General features: G+C 43.2%; 1 protein-coding gene across 2 annotated transcripts in view; it reads right to left on the bottom strand.

Annotated features, from left to right (window-relative positions):
- Window positions 1–18358, bottom strand: part of JARID2 (jumonji and AT-rich interaction domain containing 2) — a 296798-nt gene that overhangs the window by 224204 nt on the left and 54236 nt on the right. The gene's annotated exons all lie outside the window — the stretch shown is intronic.

Raw genomic sequence — 18358 nt, 5'->3', positions numbered from 1 at the left:
CCCCGTTTCCAACCACAGAAAAATACAAAAAAAAAAAAAAAAGAACCAAGCACAAATTGGACTTGTTCCTTCCAAGAACTCAAGGCCCCCACAATTAATGGGGCCTGGAAGTGATGGGAAGCAGCTGAGGACACTTCAGCCATGTGGCCATGCCCCAACCTAATCACTTATTAAAGTTGTCCAGTTGCACTCCAGACACATTGCAAGGCCTAAATACATTGTGGCATGGGTCAAAAGATTCCACTCTTCACTCTAGGGTTTATTAACTCTAAAATGCTTCCCATACTAATTATCAAAGCTGTTTGAAACTGGAGTTCTTCAAGATGAGGCAAGAAGTCACAAAGTCATTCTTAAGACCTTGTCACAAGACAGCTAATATTGTTGGGGGGGAAACTGAGGCATCAACTTTGCTAAGTCACCCATAATGGAATCATTCAAACACCATTCCAAGAACCCAATGCTCTGGTTCTGACCCTCTATAATACTATAGACTGTCCAGGAGCTGGTGACTTAAAGAAGTGATGTCCATAATAAAAACCCATCTAAACTCTTCTGGCAGAATCAATATACTTATATTCTTGATAGTTTATGGACAAGCATGCCACTCTTCTTTTTCTTGGGAAAGGCCTTTACAGTGTTAGCCAAGACCAAACAAACCAGGTCAGGTATGTTCATTTTCTGCTTTACCAAAAAGGTCTAGAAATCAAGAAGGGAAAAAATCATTAAAAATAATTCACTGCCTGACCAGGTGGTGGCACAGTGGATAGAGTGTCAGACTGGGATGCAGAGGACCCAGGTTCGAGACCTCGAGGTCGCTGGCTTGAGCGCGGGCTCATCTGCTTTGAGCAAAAGCCCACCAGCTTGAACCCAAGGTCGCTGGCTCCAGCAAGGCGTTACTCGCTCTGCTGAGGGCCTGCAGTCAAGGCATATATGAGAGGGCAATCAATGAACAACTAAGGTGCTGCAACGCGCAATGAAAAACTAATGATTGATGCTTCTCATCTCTCTCCGTTTCTGTCTGTCTGTCCCTGTCTATCCCTCTTCTCTGACTCACTCTCTGTCTCTGTAAAAAATAAATAAAAATTGTTAAAATAATTCACTAATTATTGCTGTCAATCCACTTCACAGTTCTCAAAAGTTCTCCAACTTTTATTCCAAGATGTACTTCTAACAGTTGCATTCCATCAACCCCCTTTGCCATTTTGCAAATTCAAGTTTCCTCTTTCCTGCCATTCCAAGGGCTCAACTATATTTCTAGGGGGCTGTCAGCCTCCACACACAAGCAGCGAACTATGAGTTAAATCCAATGTGTGGTTTTTACTTAACACTCAATATCACTTATTGAAATAAGCCCTGCCTGTAAGAAATCTGACACCAGAGTCAGAATTTGAACTATATAGTAAATGTCAAAGTACTATTTACTCATTCGTCCCTTCAACAAACACTAAGGCATGTTTGCCAGGCACTATTTTAGGTGCTTGAGAAAAATGTGTGAGCAAGAACAAAACTAAAATCCTGTTCTCATGGAGTTTCTAGTCCAGTGGAGAAAATGAAACACAGGTAAATAACAAGTATGGTGTCTGGGGTAGTGGTGAATGCTAGAAATAAAAGGTTAATGTAATAGAATAAGTAACTCACAGGAAGAGCAACTGAAGTGGGGAAACCATGATATAAGCCCAGCAGAGAGCCAGAGAAATACTAAACTGAGACCAGGAATGAAAATTCCAGTCCAGCCCTGCCATTCACTACCTGAGTTACCTAAGAATACTCCTTGACCTTCAGAAGCCTCAAGAGTAAATCTCATGTGAATAGTATCACCTGACTCACTGCTATCTTGAATTAAAATGACTTGGGTAGCCTGACCAGACGGTGGCACAGTGGATAGAGCGTCGGACTGGGATGCGGAGGACCCAGGTTTGAGACCCCAAGGTCGCCAGCTTGAGCGCGGGCTCATCTGGTTGAGCAAGGCTCACCAGCTTGGATCCAAGGTCCCTGGCTCGAGCAAGGGGTTACTCGGTCTGCTGAAGGCCCGCGGTCAAGGCACATATGAGAAAGCAATCAATGAACAACTAAGGTGTTGCAACACGCAATGAAAAACTAATGATTGATGCTTCTCATCTCTCTCCATTCCTGTCTGTCTGTCCCTATCTATCCCTCTCTCTGACTTTCTCTCTGTCCCTGTAAAAAAAAAAAAAAATGACGGGTAGACCTTGAGCCCAAATACAGTATTTTCTTCCTCAAACAAGATAATAAAGAGAAAAACAAAAAGGGGTGCTCCATGAGGGCTTCAGGGGTAGCCAGGGGCCAGCAGACATTTAAGGCTATTTGGGCAGAGACAAAAGTAATTATAAATTTCTAACCTATTAGGCTCAGAACCATGTTCAGTTGCCATTAGGAGAAAAGCTTAGACGACAAACGCATCTGAGGTACTTCTTTGTCTGAAAAATACCAAGTAGGAAGGAACTGACTAATAATCAGTTCTCAAAATGCAGTTAAGTGAACAAGTTCCTATATACATCAGCCAGGGAAATGTGTCCACCAAGTCCAGTTTCAGACTTCCTGTTCCCCAGATTTGCATGTCAAAAAACTAGTGCTACAGAGAAAAACAGTTTTTAAGGGTTCATGCATCACCCCACAACTTAAACAGATGTGGGTCCCAACACTGCACTTGCACACACAATGTTCTGCTCAAGTCCCAATGACCCACACACTCTGACTTGACCGGCAACACGGGTCACTTCAATTTAGACCGATTTCCCAGAAAAGCTGAGTCTCTTCAAAATATGAAGTCACCAATGAGGAGGTGCAAATGCAACACTTGTGAGAACTGTGTCCCAGTTCCCCGTGTTTGCAGAGCCTCCAGGACAGGAGAGGCCAGTACACTTAGTGATTCCAAACACCCCCCAACCCCACCGCAGACAAGACACTTTTCTCAACACAGTACTTCCTTCTGACAAGAAGGACATAAGCAGTTACAGCATGCACCAACCAGACACACAGATCCAACAGAATGGCATTTTCTCACCAATTAAATGGCAGAGCTTTTAGACAGTCTGCTGTTCACTTAAGGCCATGGCTCCTCACTGTGTGGAACAAGCACACTTCTTCCTTTCCATCAAAATGAGGCATGTGAATAGGCAGACCACAGGTGCCCAGTGCTGAATACGGTGATACTCTCTCTGCACTGAATTCTTTTCTAAAATAATTAAGATTCAGCCTGATCTGTGGTGCCCCAGTGGATAAAGCATCGACCTGGAATACTGAGGTCGTTAGTTCGAAACCCCAGGCTTGCACAGTCAAGGCACATACAAGAAGCAACTACTATGAACTGATACTTCCTGGTCCTCCCCCCTTCCTTCTCTCCAAAATCAATAAATTAAAGCTTTAAATTTTTAAAAAATAACAATAATAAAAAGGAAAGAGCCTGACCAGGCAGTGATACAGCGGATAGAGCATCGAACTGGGATGCAGAGGACCTAGGTTCAAGACCCCAAGGTCGCCAGCTTGAGCGCAGGCTCATCTGGTTTGAGCAAGGCTCACCAGCTTGAGCCCAAGGTCGCTGGCTCGAGCAAGGGGTCAGTCGGCCTGCTGTAGCCCCTTGGTCAAGGCTCATATGAGAAATCAATTAAAGAACAATTAAGGAGCCACAACGAAGAATTGATGTTTCTCATCTCTCTCCCTTCCTGTCTGTCCCTACCTGTCCCTCTCTCTGCCCCCCCAAAAAAAAGAAAAAAAAAAAGGAAAGAAAGGGGGAAAAAGAGAGAGAGAGAGAGAGAGAGAGAGAAAAGAAAGCCTAGTCTGTGGTGGCACAGTGGATAGAAAGTCCACCTGGACCGCTAAGGTCAACAGATCACACACTTTGTAGAAATAGAGGCTGCAGCCCAGTTTAAAGGAAAGACACTGAACTGAGTCAGACCTCTACCATTTACTCAGTCCCACTTTTGATCCGACAACACAAAACTAGGGTCTGTTGATATTTTTGCTTGTTTCTTCCACTTATTTGGAGGGCTAAGGTTAGAACCTAACTGGGTCATCTCTCCACTACTTGGTTTTTAGAGTCTCTGTGAAAGATAAAGTTTGCTTTAAATACCCAGTTGAGAAATGTATAGTGCATGATGGAAGGACAAGGCCATTCAAGAGGAGAAGACAAGACAAAAAGTCATTAAAGGCAGAAAGAAAAAGACAAAAAAACTAGCCATAAAAGGAAGGAACAAACTATTGGTACACAAAGTATAGATGAATCTCAAAAACATTATAATGAAGGAACCTAGACACAAAAGTGCTTCCGTTTTTATAAAGTTTCTTGCACAATAATGCAAGAAACCTGGTCAGTTATGGACCAGGACTGTGGGAAAGGAGGCAGGGGGAATAAGTGCAAAGGGGCATAAAGGGACTTTCTAAGGTGCTAAAAGTGCCCATTGCGTATCTTAATGGAATGGTAATTCCCCGGTATATTCAGTTGTCTAAATGTATCAAACTGTACACTTGAAATTACTACATGGTTCATTTTTACTTTAATAAATTTGAATTCCTTAAAAATCTGAACTTAAAATTATTTTGATTTTTGTTTTTTAAGATGAGTAGGGGTGTAAAGATAAAATGAGTTGTGAAAGCTCAAAGGGAATATTTTCTGGAAACTATCCACCCAAATTAAATACAAGTCAACACAAAACACCATGCAACCTCTGGCAATTAAGTTCAGGGAACTGGTCCAAATGTGGAAAACTCCCCAAGCATCATGTTACTAAAAGTGACTTATTAAAGAAATATTTACAATACAAACTCCCTTTAAAGACTTGGGACAATTAATGAAAAAGTAGATTTTATCTTTAAAATAAAGTAAAAAATGAAAACTTTAGAAGTCACTTTTTTACAAGCTGAATCAGCATACCATTTGTGGTTTGTGTTAAGGGACTGCTTCTGTGATGTGCAGACAAACAAATCCAATATTGACCTGGGAAGAGAGAAGACTTACTCACAAGTTTTCATACTTTTACAAACTCAGAACTTTACATTTCCATGTCTGACAGAGGGACGCGACACTCCGATTCTCACAAGGTGGCGGGAAGCAAGCAATCAGCACTCCTGGGGGAGACCTGGACTTGAAGTTGGGTGTGAATCCCCTACCATAGTCTACACTCCACAAGTAAGTTTCTGAGCCTGACAGTGTGTTGTTAAAGAAATGTGACAGGGCCTGGCCAGGCAGTGATGCAGTGAATAAGAGCGTCGGACACGGATGACCCAGGTTCGAAACCACAAGGTCACCGGCTTGAGCGTGAGCTCCACTGGCTTGAGCGCAGGATCATAGACATGACCCCATAGTCACTGACTTGAGCCCAAAGGTCGCTGGCTTGAAGCCTAAAGTCACTGGCTTGAACAAGGGGCCACGTGCTCTGCTGCAGCCCCCTCTGCCGCAGTTCCCTGGTCAAGGCACATATGAGAAAGCAATTAATGAACAACTAAGATGACTAAGGAGCCACAATGAAGAATTAATGCTTCTTATCTCTCTCCCTTCCTGTCTGTCCCTCTCTCTGGCTCTGTCTCACACACACACACACACACACACACACACACACACACACACACACACACACGAAATGTGACAGGAACTATCCCATCACAGTATAAAAAAGTGCTCTGGTAAAGAACAAAAGCACTGAAACTCAAATCTCTGGCATCCTAAAGGAACCCAGTGCTTCCCTTTACAATGTCAAGAGCCCCGTGAGGGTTCCCTCAGGGTACTTACTGTAGACAGGCACAGTAAATCAGAACACATTCCCAGAACTGGAATCAGCAGTCCACAAACTAAAGTCAGCTTAGTTCCTGGCACAAAATGATTTACCAGTTATCCTGGCAGGGGGCACCTCCAAGATCTATTTTAAGACAATAATCGTGGTCTAAGTCTCCACTTCCAGAACTGGACAATCACTAGAGGCCAAAGGGTGCTGGCTATTTTCTAGGTTGGAGTCTCATCTCCTAGAAAGCCTCGGCAGAGCTTAGGTCCTTCCCCTTTTAGCTCCTGCAGAAGTTTCTGGCAAGAAATGCAGAGAGAGCACGGGGCAGAAATGGAGCTGAGGGGGGCTGCTGCCATGGCATGGCTTGTGCCTTCTTGAGAATCTACACTAGAATTCAGGGCCAGGCCGTCCCTGTTCCACTTCCCTTGTGTTTTGCTATGTAAATTGCTGTTTCAGTTTTGGTTTGGGTAATGTGAGAGGGGGCGACTCACTAATGCTATCTGTAAATGGTTAAGTTCAACAGACAGTATTTTCCACTGTGACTAGTCATTTGTAAAGAATACTGATTTTCTTAATTTTGTTCTGTAAAGTGGCTACACCAGGAAGCATCACTTTTACACTGTTCTGCAGAATTCTGATAAAAACTAATATTCACGTATTTTTACATAAATCACATGCCTTGTTTGGTCCAAACAAGTAGTAGGAGGCAAAGGCATTTAAGCAGCACTTCTGGAAGTTAAATTAGCTATCTGATGTTCATCTATTTCACCAGAGATGCCTGCCCAGCCAGTCTGGGAAAACCTCCCTGCCTGGATCCACAGCTGGATTAGCAGCTTCTCCGTAAGAATACAAGACGCACACACTGTTTTCATACTGCAACCCTGACTCCCTCCCTTCTTTCCAAGGAGGAAGATTCTAGATACCATTTTTTTTTCATTACATTGTGTATTACATATTTCTTAGAGAAAAAAGAATAAATAAGGCTTATCTCTTGAGCATCCCTCCCTCTTCTAAAACATCTGCATGCTGTTCCTTACCTGGGACCTTCCACTTGACTCTGAAACATACCACCCCTCATCCACATCACTCTCCAAGTCCCTATACTGTGAAGTCCAGAAAGTCTTCTTTCATCCCTTCACACGTCTCAAAAGTTGTCCCAAAGTGCACCCACAACAGCCTGGACACTTTGTCTCTCAAAGCATTTGTGCCTCCCTCTATAGTAAACATAGTAGTCACTGTTTGCCATCAAGTGCCTGGCATTCAGCACATGCCAGGCATATGGTAAAAGACCAATAAATACTTCTGAGATAAACAAAAATAATAAATTTAGTTTGATCACTCAAAGATAAAACATTCTTGATTTTGGTATATATCCTTTTGTAGGAGGACTTTTCCTGAACAAATATACTATTTATTTAAATTATTTTCCCCACCTACCACGAAAAGCATACTGCACATATTATTTTCTCACTTGATTTTTCCACTTTCTGCACTGTCATTAGATAATCTTGCTACCATATCATTTTAATGACTGCATGAAACAGATGTTCCCTAATTTAACCAATCCCCTAATGGTTACAATTCTTCACTGTGATACCCAGTGAAATATACTTGGTATACATCCATGTGCAAATCTAAACAAATTCCTAGAAGCAGAGTCTCTGAGTCAAATGGAATGTAAAATATTATACCAGTTACAGCATACACTGAAAGCTTAGAATACGGTTATCATTTGTTAAGGATACTGGCAGGATCTCCACAACCAGAATAATGAGGTGCCTGAAATCTTTATTTAAAAAAATGGCCAGGGAAGCAAAGGGTTATTCAGCCCAGAGTAGATGAACAAAGAGCCTGCTGGATGGGGGACAATACTTAGTTACTCCTGAGAACAAACCTGGAACCAGCTGAAAGAGACAGAAAGAGGCATCACTTTGTTAAATTCAAGAGAATGGAATTTTCCCAAGGAGCTCCCCACGTGGACCCTGCCACTGAGGCAGGAAGGCAGGACTCCTGGTGGGGTGGGTGGGGGTGCGGGTGGGGTTAAAACAAGACCAGAGACACAAGAAGGTCAGTCAGTCAACTGTGTTCAAATATACTATTTCAACCCTTCAGAGGGTACCCCACTGCATTCTTTTCAAAACAGAAAGGAAAGGGTCTGACTTAACCTCACAGCTTATGGTCCTCACTGTAATATGTAGTAAGAATGAATTACTCTAATGACAGCATCGCTTATAAAGGCCTAATCTCTGTGTTTTTGAAAGAAGCAGGGTGTCAAATATATCAACCATCACTATCTCTTCCTCAGTCTTTACCCATGATCCTATGTCAATGAAGTAAATATCTAAAATATAATGTTTTTTATGTTTCTTTGTTTTTTAAGAACAGTCAAGGAAGGTGGAAAATAACTCTGCATTTCCACTTCTATAAAAGTCTAGTTTCTCTAAAAAGGCAGGGGGGATTACTGAAATGACAAACTGAGTGCCAACACCAAGTCCCTATTGGTTACGAATAAGGCTCAGGAGCCAGACTGCTGCTGGTGAGTCTGGCCCCTCTAACTTCTACTTCTACATCTCTGACATGGGGTTAACGGGCACCATGCTGACACAGTTAGTATAAGAATTAAATGAGTTCATATACTTAACGTGCTTAGACTAGCACTTGGCACACACAGGAAGCGCCCAATGACTACCAGACTCCTCTTTTCACCATCAATGTCAATTCCACATGTACTTAAAGAGGGACGGAAACCATGAGGCATTAAGTAAGCACAAAGTGCTGGTGAGGAGATTATTTTAAAAATACAAGCAGAATTAAGTTCAAATGGTCCACTTTTTAAAAGTTCATTAACCAGCCATTTAAAATTCAGAATGCCTTTCACAGAAAAAAAATTTTCTAAAGGGAAAAGAGTAAGCAAGATGACTAGAATCTGCTAAGGGATATTATGGGGGCGGAAAAACTGAATTCTCTGTACCAGTCCAGAAGACTGGAAAAATTCAAGGAGAAAGCGCTGTCACCACCATACCATGGAATGAACATTAAAATGGAAACTCAGGTTTGAACGAGAAATCCAAAGTCATGGTCTAGAGTTTAGCAAGTGCTTGTTTTAGCTGTCACTTGACTGGCTCCAGAGAAAATAATTAAATTTTAAGCTACAGTGACTGGGAGTCTGGATTTCTTGGACCTGATGAATTATGCACTATTATGAATTCTGCAAATTAACAGAAACCAGGCTCTACTATACTAGCAAATTTGAGCAATGAATGTATTACTCATTGACTACTAGTAAGAGGTTTGAAATTAAACTAATCACCTAATTAAAGGGAGAAACCAGCTTAAGTACAGAAATGTACAAAAGTTTCCCCCATAAACAAAAGTGCTCTTGATTCTGGAAGTGTATCATCAGAAAAAGAAAGATACCCAGAGCAACTCCCAAAGCTTCAAATACTATATTATATATATCCAAAATGGACTGGCTTCTTAGTGGGGGAAGATATGTCTTTTTAGAAGCCATAGTCCGTCCCCCAAGCAGAGCACTGAGGAGTTTTAGAGTTTGAATGTAAACGTTAATTGCAACCTAATAAAAACAGAACAAAGAAAGCAGATATTTGAACTTCAAGGTATAAGGAGAACGTCAGGAGAAAAGGCAGCTGTCAATCCTCCCCATCTCCCACTTGTTCCCCATTCCACTTACTGCACGTGCTTTTATTCCTGCATTCCTTGAATACAGCTTTGCCTTCCCCTCATGTGAAAGGTATTTCCGTTAACAGTTTAAAAGTCCAAACAATTCAAAATCCAAGTACATTGGTGAACGTAACTTCCAAACAGGAGCTGGTAAGATTATTTCTAGACCTAGGTGCTAGTTAAATAGTGTCTTCAGGTTGTGAAAATGCCAACTGTATGATTTGTACACAGTTCTGCATGCATTACTTCCGTAAAGAGTTTAGTTTTTTAAAGCTCCTGAAAATATGTTTAAAGAAGACAGTATTCTTCTCATTCCCCCAGAATTTGGGCATAATGGCACAATCTGTAAGGTGAAATATTGCCAAGCCAACAACCACAGCCTCACTGTCAATGAGAAAGGAGGCTGGAGGTGGGCGAGTAGGTGGGCAATCAATCCCAAGATTTTGCTGTTGCTGCTGGGTTGATGTACTCAGCTCCGGAGCACACTCAGGACACACTACCTGACACAAGCCCTGAAAACACCAGTCGTTTGTGACCTCAAAGTATAAAAACTGAAGGTACTTCCCAGCAGAAACCCGGAAACTGCTGGTACAACTCAGAAAAAAAAGACATTTGAAAAAGAGAGTTGGGGCCTGAACTGTGGTGGTGCAGTGGATAAAGTGTTGACCTGGAAATGCTGAGGTCGCCGGTTCGAAACCCTGGGCTTGCCTGGTCAAGGCACATATGGGAGTTGATGCTTCCAGCTCCTCCCCCCTTCTCTCTCTCTGTCTCTCTCTTTCCCTCTCTCTCTCCTCTCTAAAAATGAATAAATAAAATTAAAAAAAAAAAAAAAGAAAAAGAGAGTTGGTACCACACATAGGCCTCCAGAAATGAAAACTGAATTGTTACAATTTAAAAACTATAACCAAAACCACAATAGTGAATAGTACTAGTGAATGCTTCCTTTAAAAGTTCAAAGTAGGAGCGAGGGGGAAGCCTCCCTTCTAGTGTCCCTGTTTCCTCACAGCAGAGGCATGTAAGTCTGGCAGGCTTTAGCTCAATGACCTTCTTTTCCACTGCAGGACCCAGATGGCATCCTATGAGACCCCTCTGGGGCGTTGGAGCCTTTAAGGGCGTATTCTAAAAGCTGGTAGTTCCCCTGATCTCTATTGGGCTTTTTCTGCCTCTTGGTATCTTAAAAGCCATGCTCAGAAGATCTCGCTGAGGGGTTTGAGGATCCCCATTCGCCTATATAAATCTTTTCCATATATCTGGAGCTATTTGGAAAAAGACAAAACAGTGTTATTAGCTGGATCAAATAAAGAAGGTAGTAGTTTGCAGGAGAAAAAGATTTGGCGTCTCCTATTCATCAGCATTCAAAAGAAATTTAAAATTTTTTTAAGTAAAGAACATGATATAGTAGACCCGTAGGAGTTCCAGGATATGACTACCCCCTTTTAAATTTTTTTAAATTGACCTTAAAATATTTGCTGGGTACATTTTAATAATACCTTAACTTTAAAAATTGTAAGAATGACAAAATACAGTAAATACTTTTGCTCCATATGTAGGAGCATTTTCAGTTTAACCAGTTTAGGAAATCCAATAATAGAACAATGCATACAGACAATGAGCTATAACATGCTTAGCAGCCTCTCCTGTTCTGACAGAGGTTACTATAAATCCAGAATATGTATCCACTGTAACGTGGACATAGGACTGTTTGCCAAATGAAGGTATATGAGTAACATCCATTTGCCAAAGTTGTCCTGGTAGGGGTCTTTGAGGGTTAACTCCAAATGAAGGGGCAGATTGTAGTATAGGGCCCCTTGGACAGGATTTCCTAACCTGCCGTGCTGCTTCCCGAGAAAGTTGAAACTGTTTACACAGGGCTGCAGCGTTCTGGTGATGAATAGTATGACACTGAATTGCTCGATCTGTCATGGTTGCTCCAAATAATTTTCTTTTGGGTAGCTTGATCAACAAGGGCATTCCTAGGTCCTGGCCAGTTGGCTCAGTGGTAGAGGGTCGGCCTGGCGTGCAGGATTCCCAGGTTTGATTCCCAGCCAGAGCACACAGAAGAAGCGCCCATCTGCCTCTCCACCTCTCCCCCCCTCCTTCCTCTCTGTCTCTCTCTTCCCCTCCCGCAGCCAAGGCTCCACTGGAGCAAAGCAGGCCCGGCGCTAAGGATGGCCCCGTGGCCTCTGCCTGAGGCGCTAGAATGGCTCTGGTTGCAACAGAGCAACACCCCAGATGGGCAAAGCATCTCCCCCCCTCCCCCCCCCCCCCGTAGGCGCGCCGGGTAGATCCTGGTCGGGCGCATGCGGGAGTCTGTCTGACTGCCTCCCCATTTCCAACTTCAGAAAAATACAAAAAAAAAAAAAAAAAAAAAAAAGGGCATTCCCTTATGCTAAAGCTCCAGGGAGCATGGAGTGAGCTCGACTATGTCCTATAAAACATAGAGCTCTATGTTGACATACAAGTCTTTGAAGAAGGAGGAACTGCTGAAATAGTTCATCAACATTTGTCCCTAAGACAGCAGTCTTTATGGTGGAAACACCATAAGTAAATATTTGCTGTCTGTATATAGATTAAAGGGGGAATATGGCAAATGCTGAAAAGCCATGATAATGGCATATAATTCTAGACTTTGAGCTGATTTTAAGTTGACAGTTTCAGTATAAAGTTGTCCACTGATTTGCAAGAGCGATTTGCCATTTAGTGGAAGTTTCCCAGAGCCACTGTTGTTGATCCTTTGAAAAAAGGAACAACAATAATTTTGAGGCTCAAAACCTATAAGCTGTAAGGGTCGCCTATGCCCCTCGCTCCTCTAAGGGAGGGTTCAGTCTCTTCCAGCCCTGCTCCAGCCACCTATGACCTAACCTTGCCCAGAATGCTGGGGTTTGCCACTGAAGGCTGAAGGTGCCCAGGGCCGTCGGCCCCATCTACGACACTGTGGACGAGCCTAGGGTATTTCTTCCAAGAAGCAGGTAAACTGATCTCATTTGCACAAGGGCCACTTAACTATGTCTTGCCTGAATAGTTAGGTTTTTTATTCTTCCCTCAAAGATCTCTGTTGTGGGTGTTGATAGTCCTGTTTTCTGCTGTTTTGTTTAATATATAGTGTTTCCTTTATTCCTCCTACCTCAATGCCCCACTCATATTTCAGGCTGGGACCTACTCCTAATTTAGAGCTCTCTTTCCCCCTTTTGCCAACTTCTATTATGAATCTACCTTTGCCACCCAGCTTAGTGTATACCAAGGTTCTCTTTACCAAGCCACAGTCGCAGAGCTCCAGGGAAAAGCAACCTGGTCTCATCTCTCCAGGCAGCGGAGAACAGAAGCTCCATATCCACACATGCTGCAGATGGCATTTCCAGTCTACCTGAATCATTACCAGCTAGAAGCAGCGGTTATTGGGACTTGGACGTGAGCTGCAAAGTATAGAATTGTGACAACAATTCCAGTGCCATGCGGACTTTTCCTGGATGTGGACTTCTCCTGGACTCCTTGTGACAGCTCCTAACAGACTGAACTGGGGTTGGATTGCATTTTTCAGAGATTTGGCATGGTGTTGGGGCCAACTTGGACTTGGTGAACATGTTAAGGACACTACTCTTTTATGAATTCTTGCTGTATTGGCCAAGAGTTTGCTTAAAGGCTTTAATCACTGTAAAAAAAAATATAGAAGACTAGATAAAGATTATGTGGCACATGTACACCACGGTATACTATTCAGCCATAAGAAATGATGACATCGGATCACTTACATCAAAATGGTGGGATCTTGATAACATTATACGGAGTGAAATAAGTAAATCAGGAAAAAAACAAGAACTGCAGGATTCCATACATTGGTGGGACATAAAAACGAGACTAAGAGACATGGACAAGAGTGTGGTGGTTACGGGGGGTGGGGGGAGGGAAAGAGGGGGAGGGGGAAGGGGAGGGGGAGGAGGAAGGGGAGGGGGAGGGGGAAGGGGAGGGGAGGAGGGGGAGGGGAGGAGGAAGACGGGGAGGGGGAGGGGGAGGGGAGGGGAGGGGGAGGGGGAGGGGGAGGGGAGGGGGAGGGGCACAAAGAAAACTAGATAGAAGGTGACGGAGGACAATCTGACTTTGGGTGATGGGTATGCAACAGAATTAAATGACAAGATAACCTGAACATGTTTTCTTTGAATATATGTACCCTGATTTATTGATGTCACCCCATTAAAATAAAAATTTATTTATTAAAAAAAAAAAAAAAAGTTCAAAGTAATGGCCTGACCAGGCAGTGGCGCAGTGGATAAAGCGTCCGATTGGGATGCAGATGACCCAGGTTCTAAACCCCGAGGTCACTGGCTTGAGCGCGGGCTCATCGGGTTTGAGCAAGGCTCACCAGCCTGAGCCCAAGGTCACTGGCTTAGAGCAAGGGGTCACTCGCTCTGCTGTAGCCCCTAGTCAAGGCACATGAGAAAATAATCAATGAACTAAGGTGCCGCAACGAAGAATTGATGCTTCTCATCTCTGCCTTCCTGTATGTCCCTCTCTTTGTCTCTGTCATGAAAAAAAATTTCTTTTTAAAGTTCACAGTAATGAATACATACATATATAACATAATGGTGAGATGCCCTGTAAACGCTCATACACTATCTAAGCAATTCAACTCTAAGACTTCATCTAAACTAGAAAACACACCTCTCATTTACAGAATACTAGATATTAAGAAAGCACTCCAAAGAGATGTGTGTGTGTGGGGGGGGGGGGGGCCAAGAGCAAGAACCCTTACGACCCCTTGAACTCCATTTATTCTCATATACCAGGACACCTGCTTCTGCCTATTATCCAACTACAAGGTCACAGTGCACAGGGAAATAAGAGGCTTTACTCACATCTCAGAGCCCTATTCTAAGCTTGAACCTAAAGTCACCCACAGATGGAAGCAAGAAGGGAAAAAACACCAGAGTTAAAACCAATTTTAACTAAGCTGAACAAGGTCATAGGAAACAATGGTGGTGAAGAATGGAATTCAGGGTGAGGAAAACTATAAATCAACAGCCCAAGGCACCCAGCTGTTGGGGAGCAACTACAAATAGCGGGGCCTCCTCTCTGCAAAGCAGAGTAACAGAATTAGCCAGTGTCAGCACTCCCCTGCACCCCTCCTCCACCGCAGGCCCAGATGTAAGCTGCTCTCAGAATAGGAAATCCCCACTTTACAGTTGTTCATATGGAAAATACTATCAAAAATAATAAATAATAATACAAGAATAAACTGTTTCGCATACTCACATCCGTAAATCACCTTTGCCCCACCCTGTACATATAGGGTGGGCAGGGTTCCAGATGACCAGCCAGCAGAAGTCTCCAGTGTGCACTGTTTAGATCCTTCCTCGCCACTGCTGTAACAATGCTAGCAATCTGGTTAACATTCCAAAGATAGAAGGCCTCACAGAAGCCCAGAGCAACTTCTTTAGCACTGGTTCAGCTTCCATCTGGGAATCAGAGGAATCACAGGCAAGGAACTGTCCAACCCAACCCCAGGCTTGTGCTCGCTCCCAGTGGGTGCCCCTCCCACCAAATGCCATGGGGAAACTGTGGTGACCCAACCAAAACAGGTTTCAGATGTTCCCACAAACAGTCAGAAGAAGCCTTCAGCTGAGAGAATGGGCTAATAAAAGGGAAGAACCACCTGGTGCCATGGCTGCTAGGACTTTCTCCACCACCTCAAGGTGAGGATGTCCCCCCACAAACCCGCACGGGGTGGCTACCCGGCTAGCACATGCTCTGCAACCACACATTCCCTCCAAGAAAACAGACTACCCAGCTCCTGGCCACAATGTAAAACGACAAACACCAAATATACTGGCCAGGGCTACTGTGTACACCCTGGATGAGAGCAGGACTCAGGACAGAAATCATGAAGCAGCCTGTGGCCCCTGAAAGGAAACGTTCAATAAATATTTGTTAACTGATTTTTAAAGAGATGGTTAAACGGTTAGAGGGGGGAAAGGCCACAGTACAAAGGTCAAAAGTAAAGCATCAGTCACCTAGAAATAAGAGTCTGTGAATGGCCACTTGATAATGGTCTGCCCCTGAAGACAGGGCTAGACTCCAAAGAGCTGAGTTCTTCATGGTGTCTGCAACAGGACAGATGGGAAAGGCTATCAGGAAACTGGGAATCCTTCTGTGTTAGTCCTATAAAAAAATGAATCAATTATCACCTTTCTGGAAAGTTATCAAAAAGTGCAGGTTAATTTTTTCCCCCAAATTATAGTGGGAAATCAGTAAACAATGTTCGTTCTCTACCACCAACTCCAGGACAAGGAAAATGGAAAGGAGGTAGAAATGGGCCAGGACAGCTGGAGCTGGGAAGGGGGAGGGGGACAGAGATGCAGGAAGATGATATCGGTTATCAGAGCTGAGTATGGAGAAACACCACCACCTGTGCTTATTCTAGTAATGCTTACAAGCAACTGACATTTATTACCTCCTTTAATTACCCCACAGCAACCCATGACCATCTATGTTAACTATTATAACATCAGTTGAAGAAACTGACACATAGAGAACATAAGCAACTCACCCAAAATCACACAGCTTAAACAAATGACAGAGGTGGGACTGAATCCAATGCTCTTAAGCATAAATTATGCGCTGGGCTGGGTTTAGTGCTGGGTTCAAGGTTACCTATTAACAGTACAGACAGAGTTCACCCCACATGAACTAAAAAGACACCTAATACAATACAAACAAAGTAACCCTGCCCCTATAAAATACCACTGTCCAAGAAAATTTGAAAGCTTGTATTCCCTTCAAGGACTGCCCTGTTCAACTAGCTTACCTAGTTTAATGGCAATTGAGTTTGAGGTTTTCCTTGGGGGTGCAAAGTTGAGCACAGTATTAAAAACATTGCCAAATGATTTTAATCACAATCATTTAAATAATAACAAAAGAGGGGCAACTCTTCTCACATGAGGTCTTATTTGGGTAAAAAGGACAACAAGTATTTTGAATAATGCTTCCAATAAATTAAAAACAAACAAAACTGCTGAACTCCAGGAAATCAAGCCCTGGGTATAAAAACATCCTAACGAGGACAGGCCAGCAGCGAATGCTGCAACAGACATGTGAAGCTCTGGACACTGACCCACACCCACTGCTCAGGACCACCTTGGAGACTGCTTAAAATGCATGCTCCTGGGCCCTACCCAGACATGAACCAAAGCGGCATTTCAATAAGATCCCTGAGTAATCCCTACGTAAGCTTGAGGAAGTGCTGCCCTAGCATACGTATGCCATCAGACATGATCCTACCTTCTAACAGAGAGCAAGTGGAGCAAAGGAGGTAAAGGAACCGTTGCTCTAAGGCTGTCAAAATAAGTCCCAAATGTCCATCCCTTATCTTTAATAATTACAAATTTGGATTACCATTTTATTCTAATTCCTCCTATTAAGCATAAAGAAGAGGAAATTTCTTGTGGTTTATAACTGTTACCTACTTTGAAAATTAACCCCCAGAAATCCTGTGATCACAATAAATTTATTATTAAAAATGAGGCTATCTCTTAATTCTTTCCATTAAAACTGTCTAACCTGGGGTACCTGGCCAGGTGGTGGCGCAGTGGATAGAACGTCAGACTAGGATGCGAAGGACCCAGGTTCGAGACCCTGAGATTGCCAGCTTGAGCGTGGGCTCATCTGGTCTGAGCAAAAGCTCACCAGCTTGGACCCAAGGTAGCTGGCTCGAGCAAGGGATTCCTCGGTCTGCTGAAGGCACATATGAGAAGGCAATCAATGAACAACTAAGGTGTTGCAACACGCAATGAAAAACTAATGATTGATGCTTCTCATTTCTCCATTCCTGTCTGTCTGTCCCTGTATATTCCTCTCTCTGACTCTCTCTCTCTCTCTGTAAAGAAGGAAAAAAAAAGCTGTCCAACCTGGGGCAGTGGACAGGAAGCCCTGTTCCAGATACATAAGAAATTCCCAGTTACTAAAAATAGACCACTATAAAATCAGTGAAGCTAGCAAAGTAAGAAAATATGAAAAAGAGAGTAAAGAAACTTAAGTACAGTAACCTCACTAAATAAATATAAAACATACACATAAACTATCCTGAATATCATCAAGGCCAAAAAAGAATTTATACCACCCTGGCTGGTTGGCTCAGTGGTAGAGCGTCGGCCTGGCATGCAGAGGTCCCGGGTTCGATTCCCCGCCAGGGCACACAGGAGAGGCGCCCATCTGCTTCTCCACCCCTCCCCCTCTCCTTCCTTTCTGTCTCTCTTCCCCTCCTGCAGCCAAGGCTCCATTGAAGCAAAAGATGGCCTGGGCGCTGGGGATGGCTCCTTGGCCTCTGCCCCAGGCGCTAGAGTGGCTCTGGTCACGACAGAGGGACGGCCCGGATGGGCAGAGTATCGCCCCCTGGTAGGCATGCCGGGTGGATCCCAGTCGGGTGCATGCAGGAGTCTGTCTGACTGCCTCCCCGTTTCCAGCTTCAGAAAAATACAAAAAAAAAAAAGAACTTATACCATTAGGTTACTAGCTACTAAAGCTGCAGTGAAGAGCTTTCTTCATCATTCTTAAAGTAACACGTTTAATAATTGTAAAATGAATGACTCGATGTCATGAATCATCTTTCATGCAAAAGATCAAAAGACATCCCCTTTTCCTCCTATGTAGGAGTTATAAACCATTTTTTCCCTTCAAAGATAGTATATATTCTTAAATACCAGTGACCAAAAAGCAACAATTCACCAACATTGATAATATATATTAATCAAAACTTTACTACAGAAAACTAAGAAACTCCCTTTATTACAGCCTGAGTCACTAAACCTGACGTTGCTTTCACAGGCTAATAATAGAGCGTATCCACCAACACACCAAGAAGGCAGCCTCATTTCCTGATGTGAAGTTAATACTCAGGTAGAAGTACAATTTCCCTTGTTTCATATACATACAGAACAACTGTAGTTGTGCAT

This window comes from Saccopteryx leptura, chromosome 3, assembly GCF_036850995.1.
Source record: "Saccopteryx leptura isolate mSacLep1 chromosome 3, mSacLep1_pri_phased_curated, whole genome shotgun sequence".
NCBI lineage: Eukaryota > Metazoa > Chordata > Mammalia > Chiroptera > Emballonuridae > Saccopteryx > Saccopteryx leptura.
This window is presented reverse-complemented; position numbering and strand designations above follow the sequence as displayed.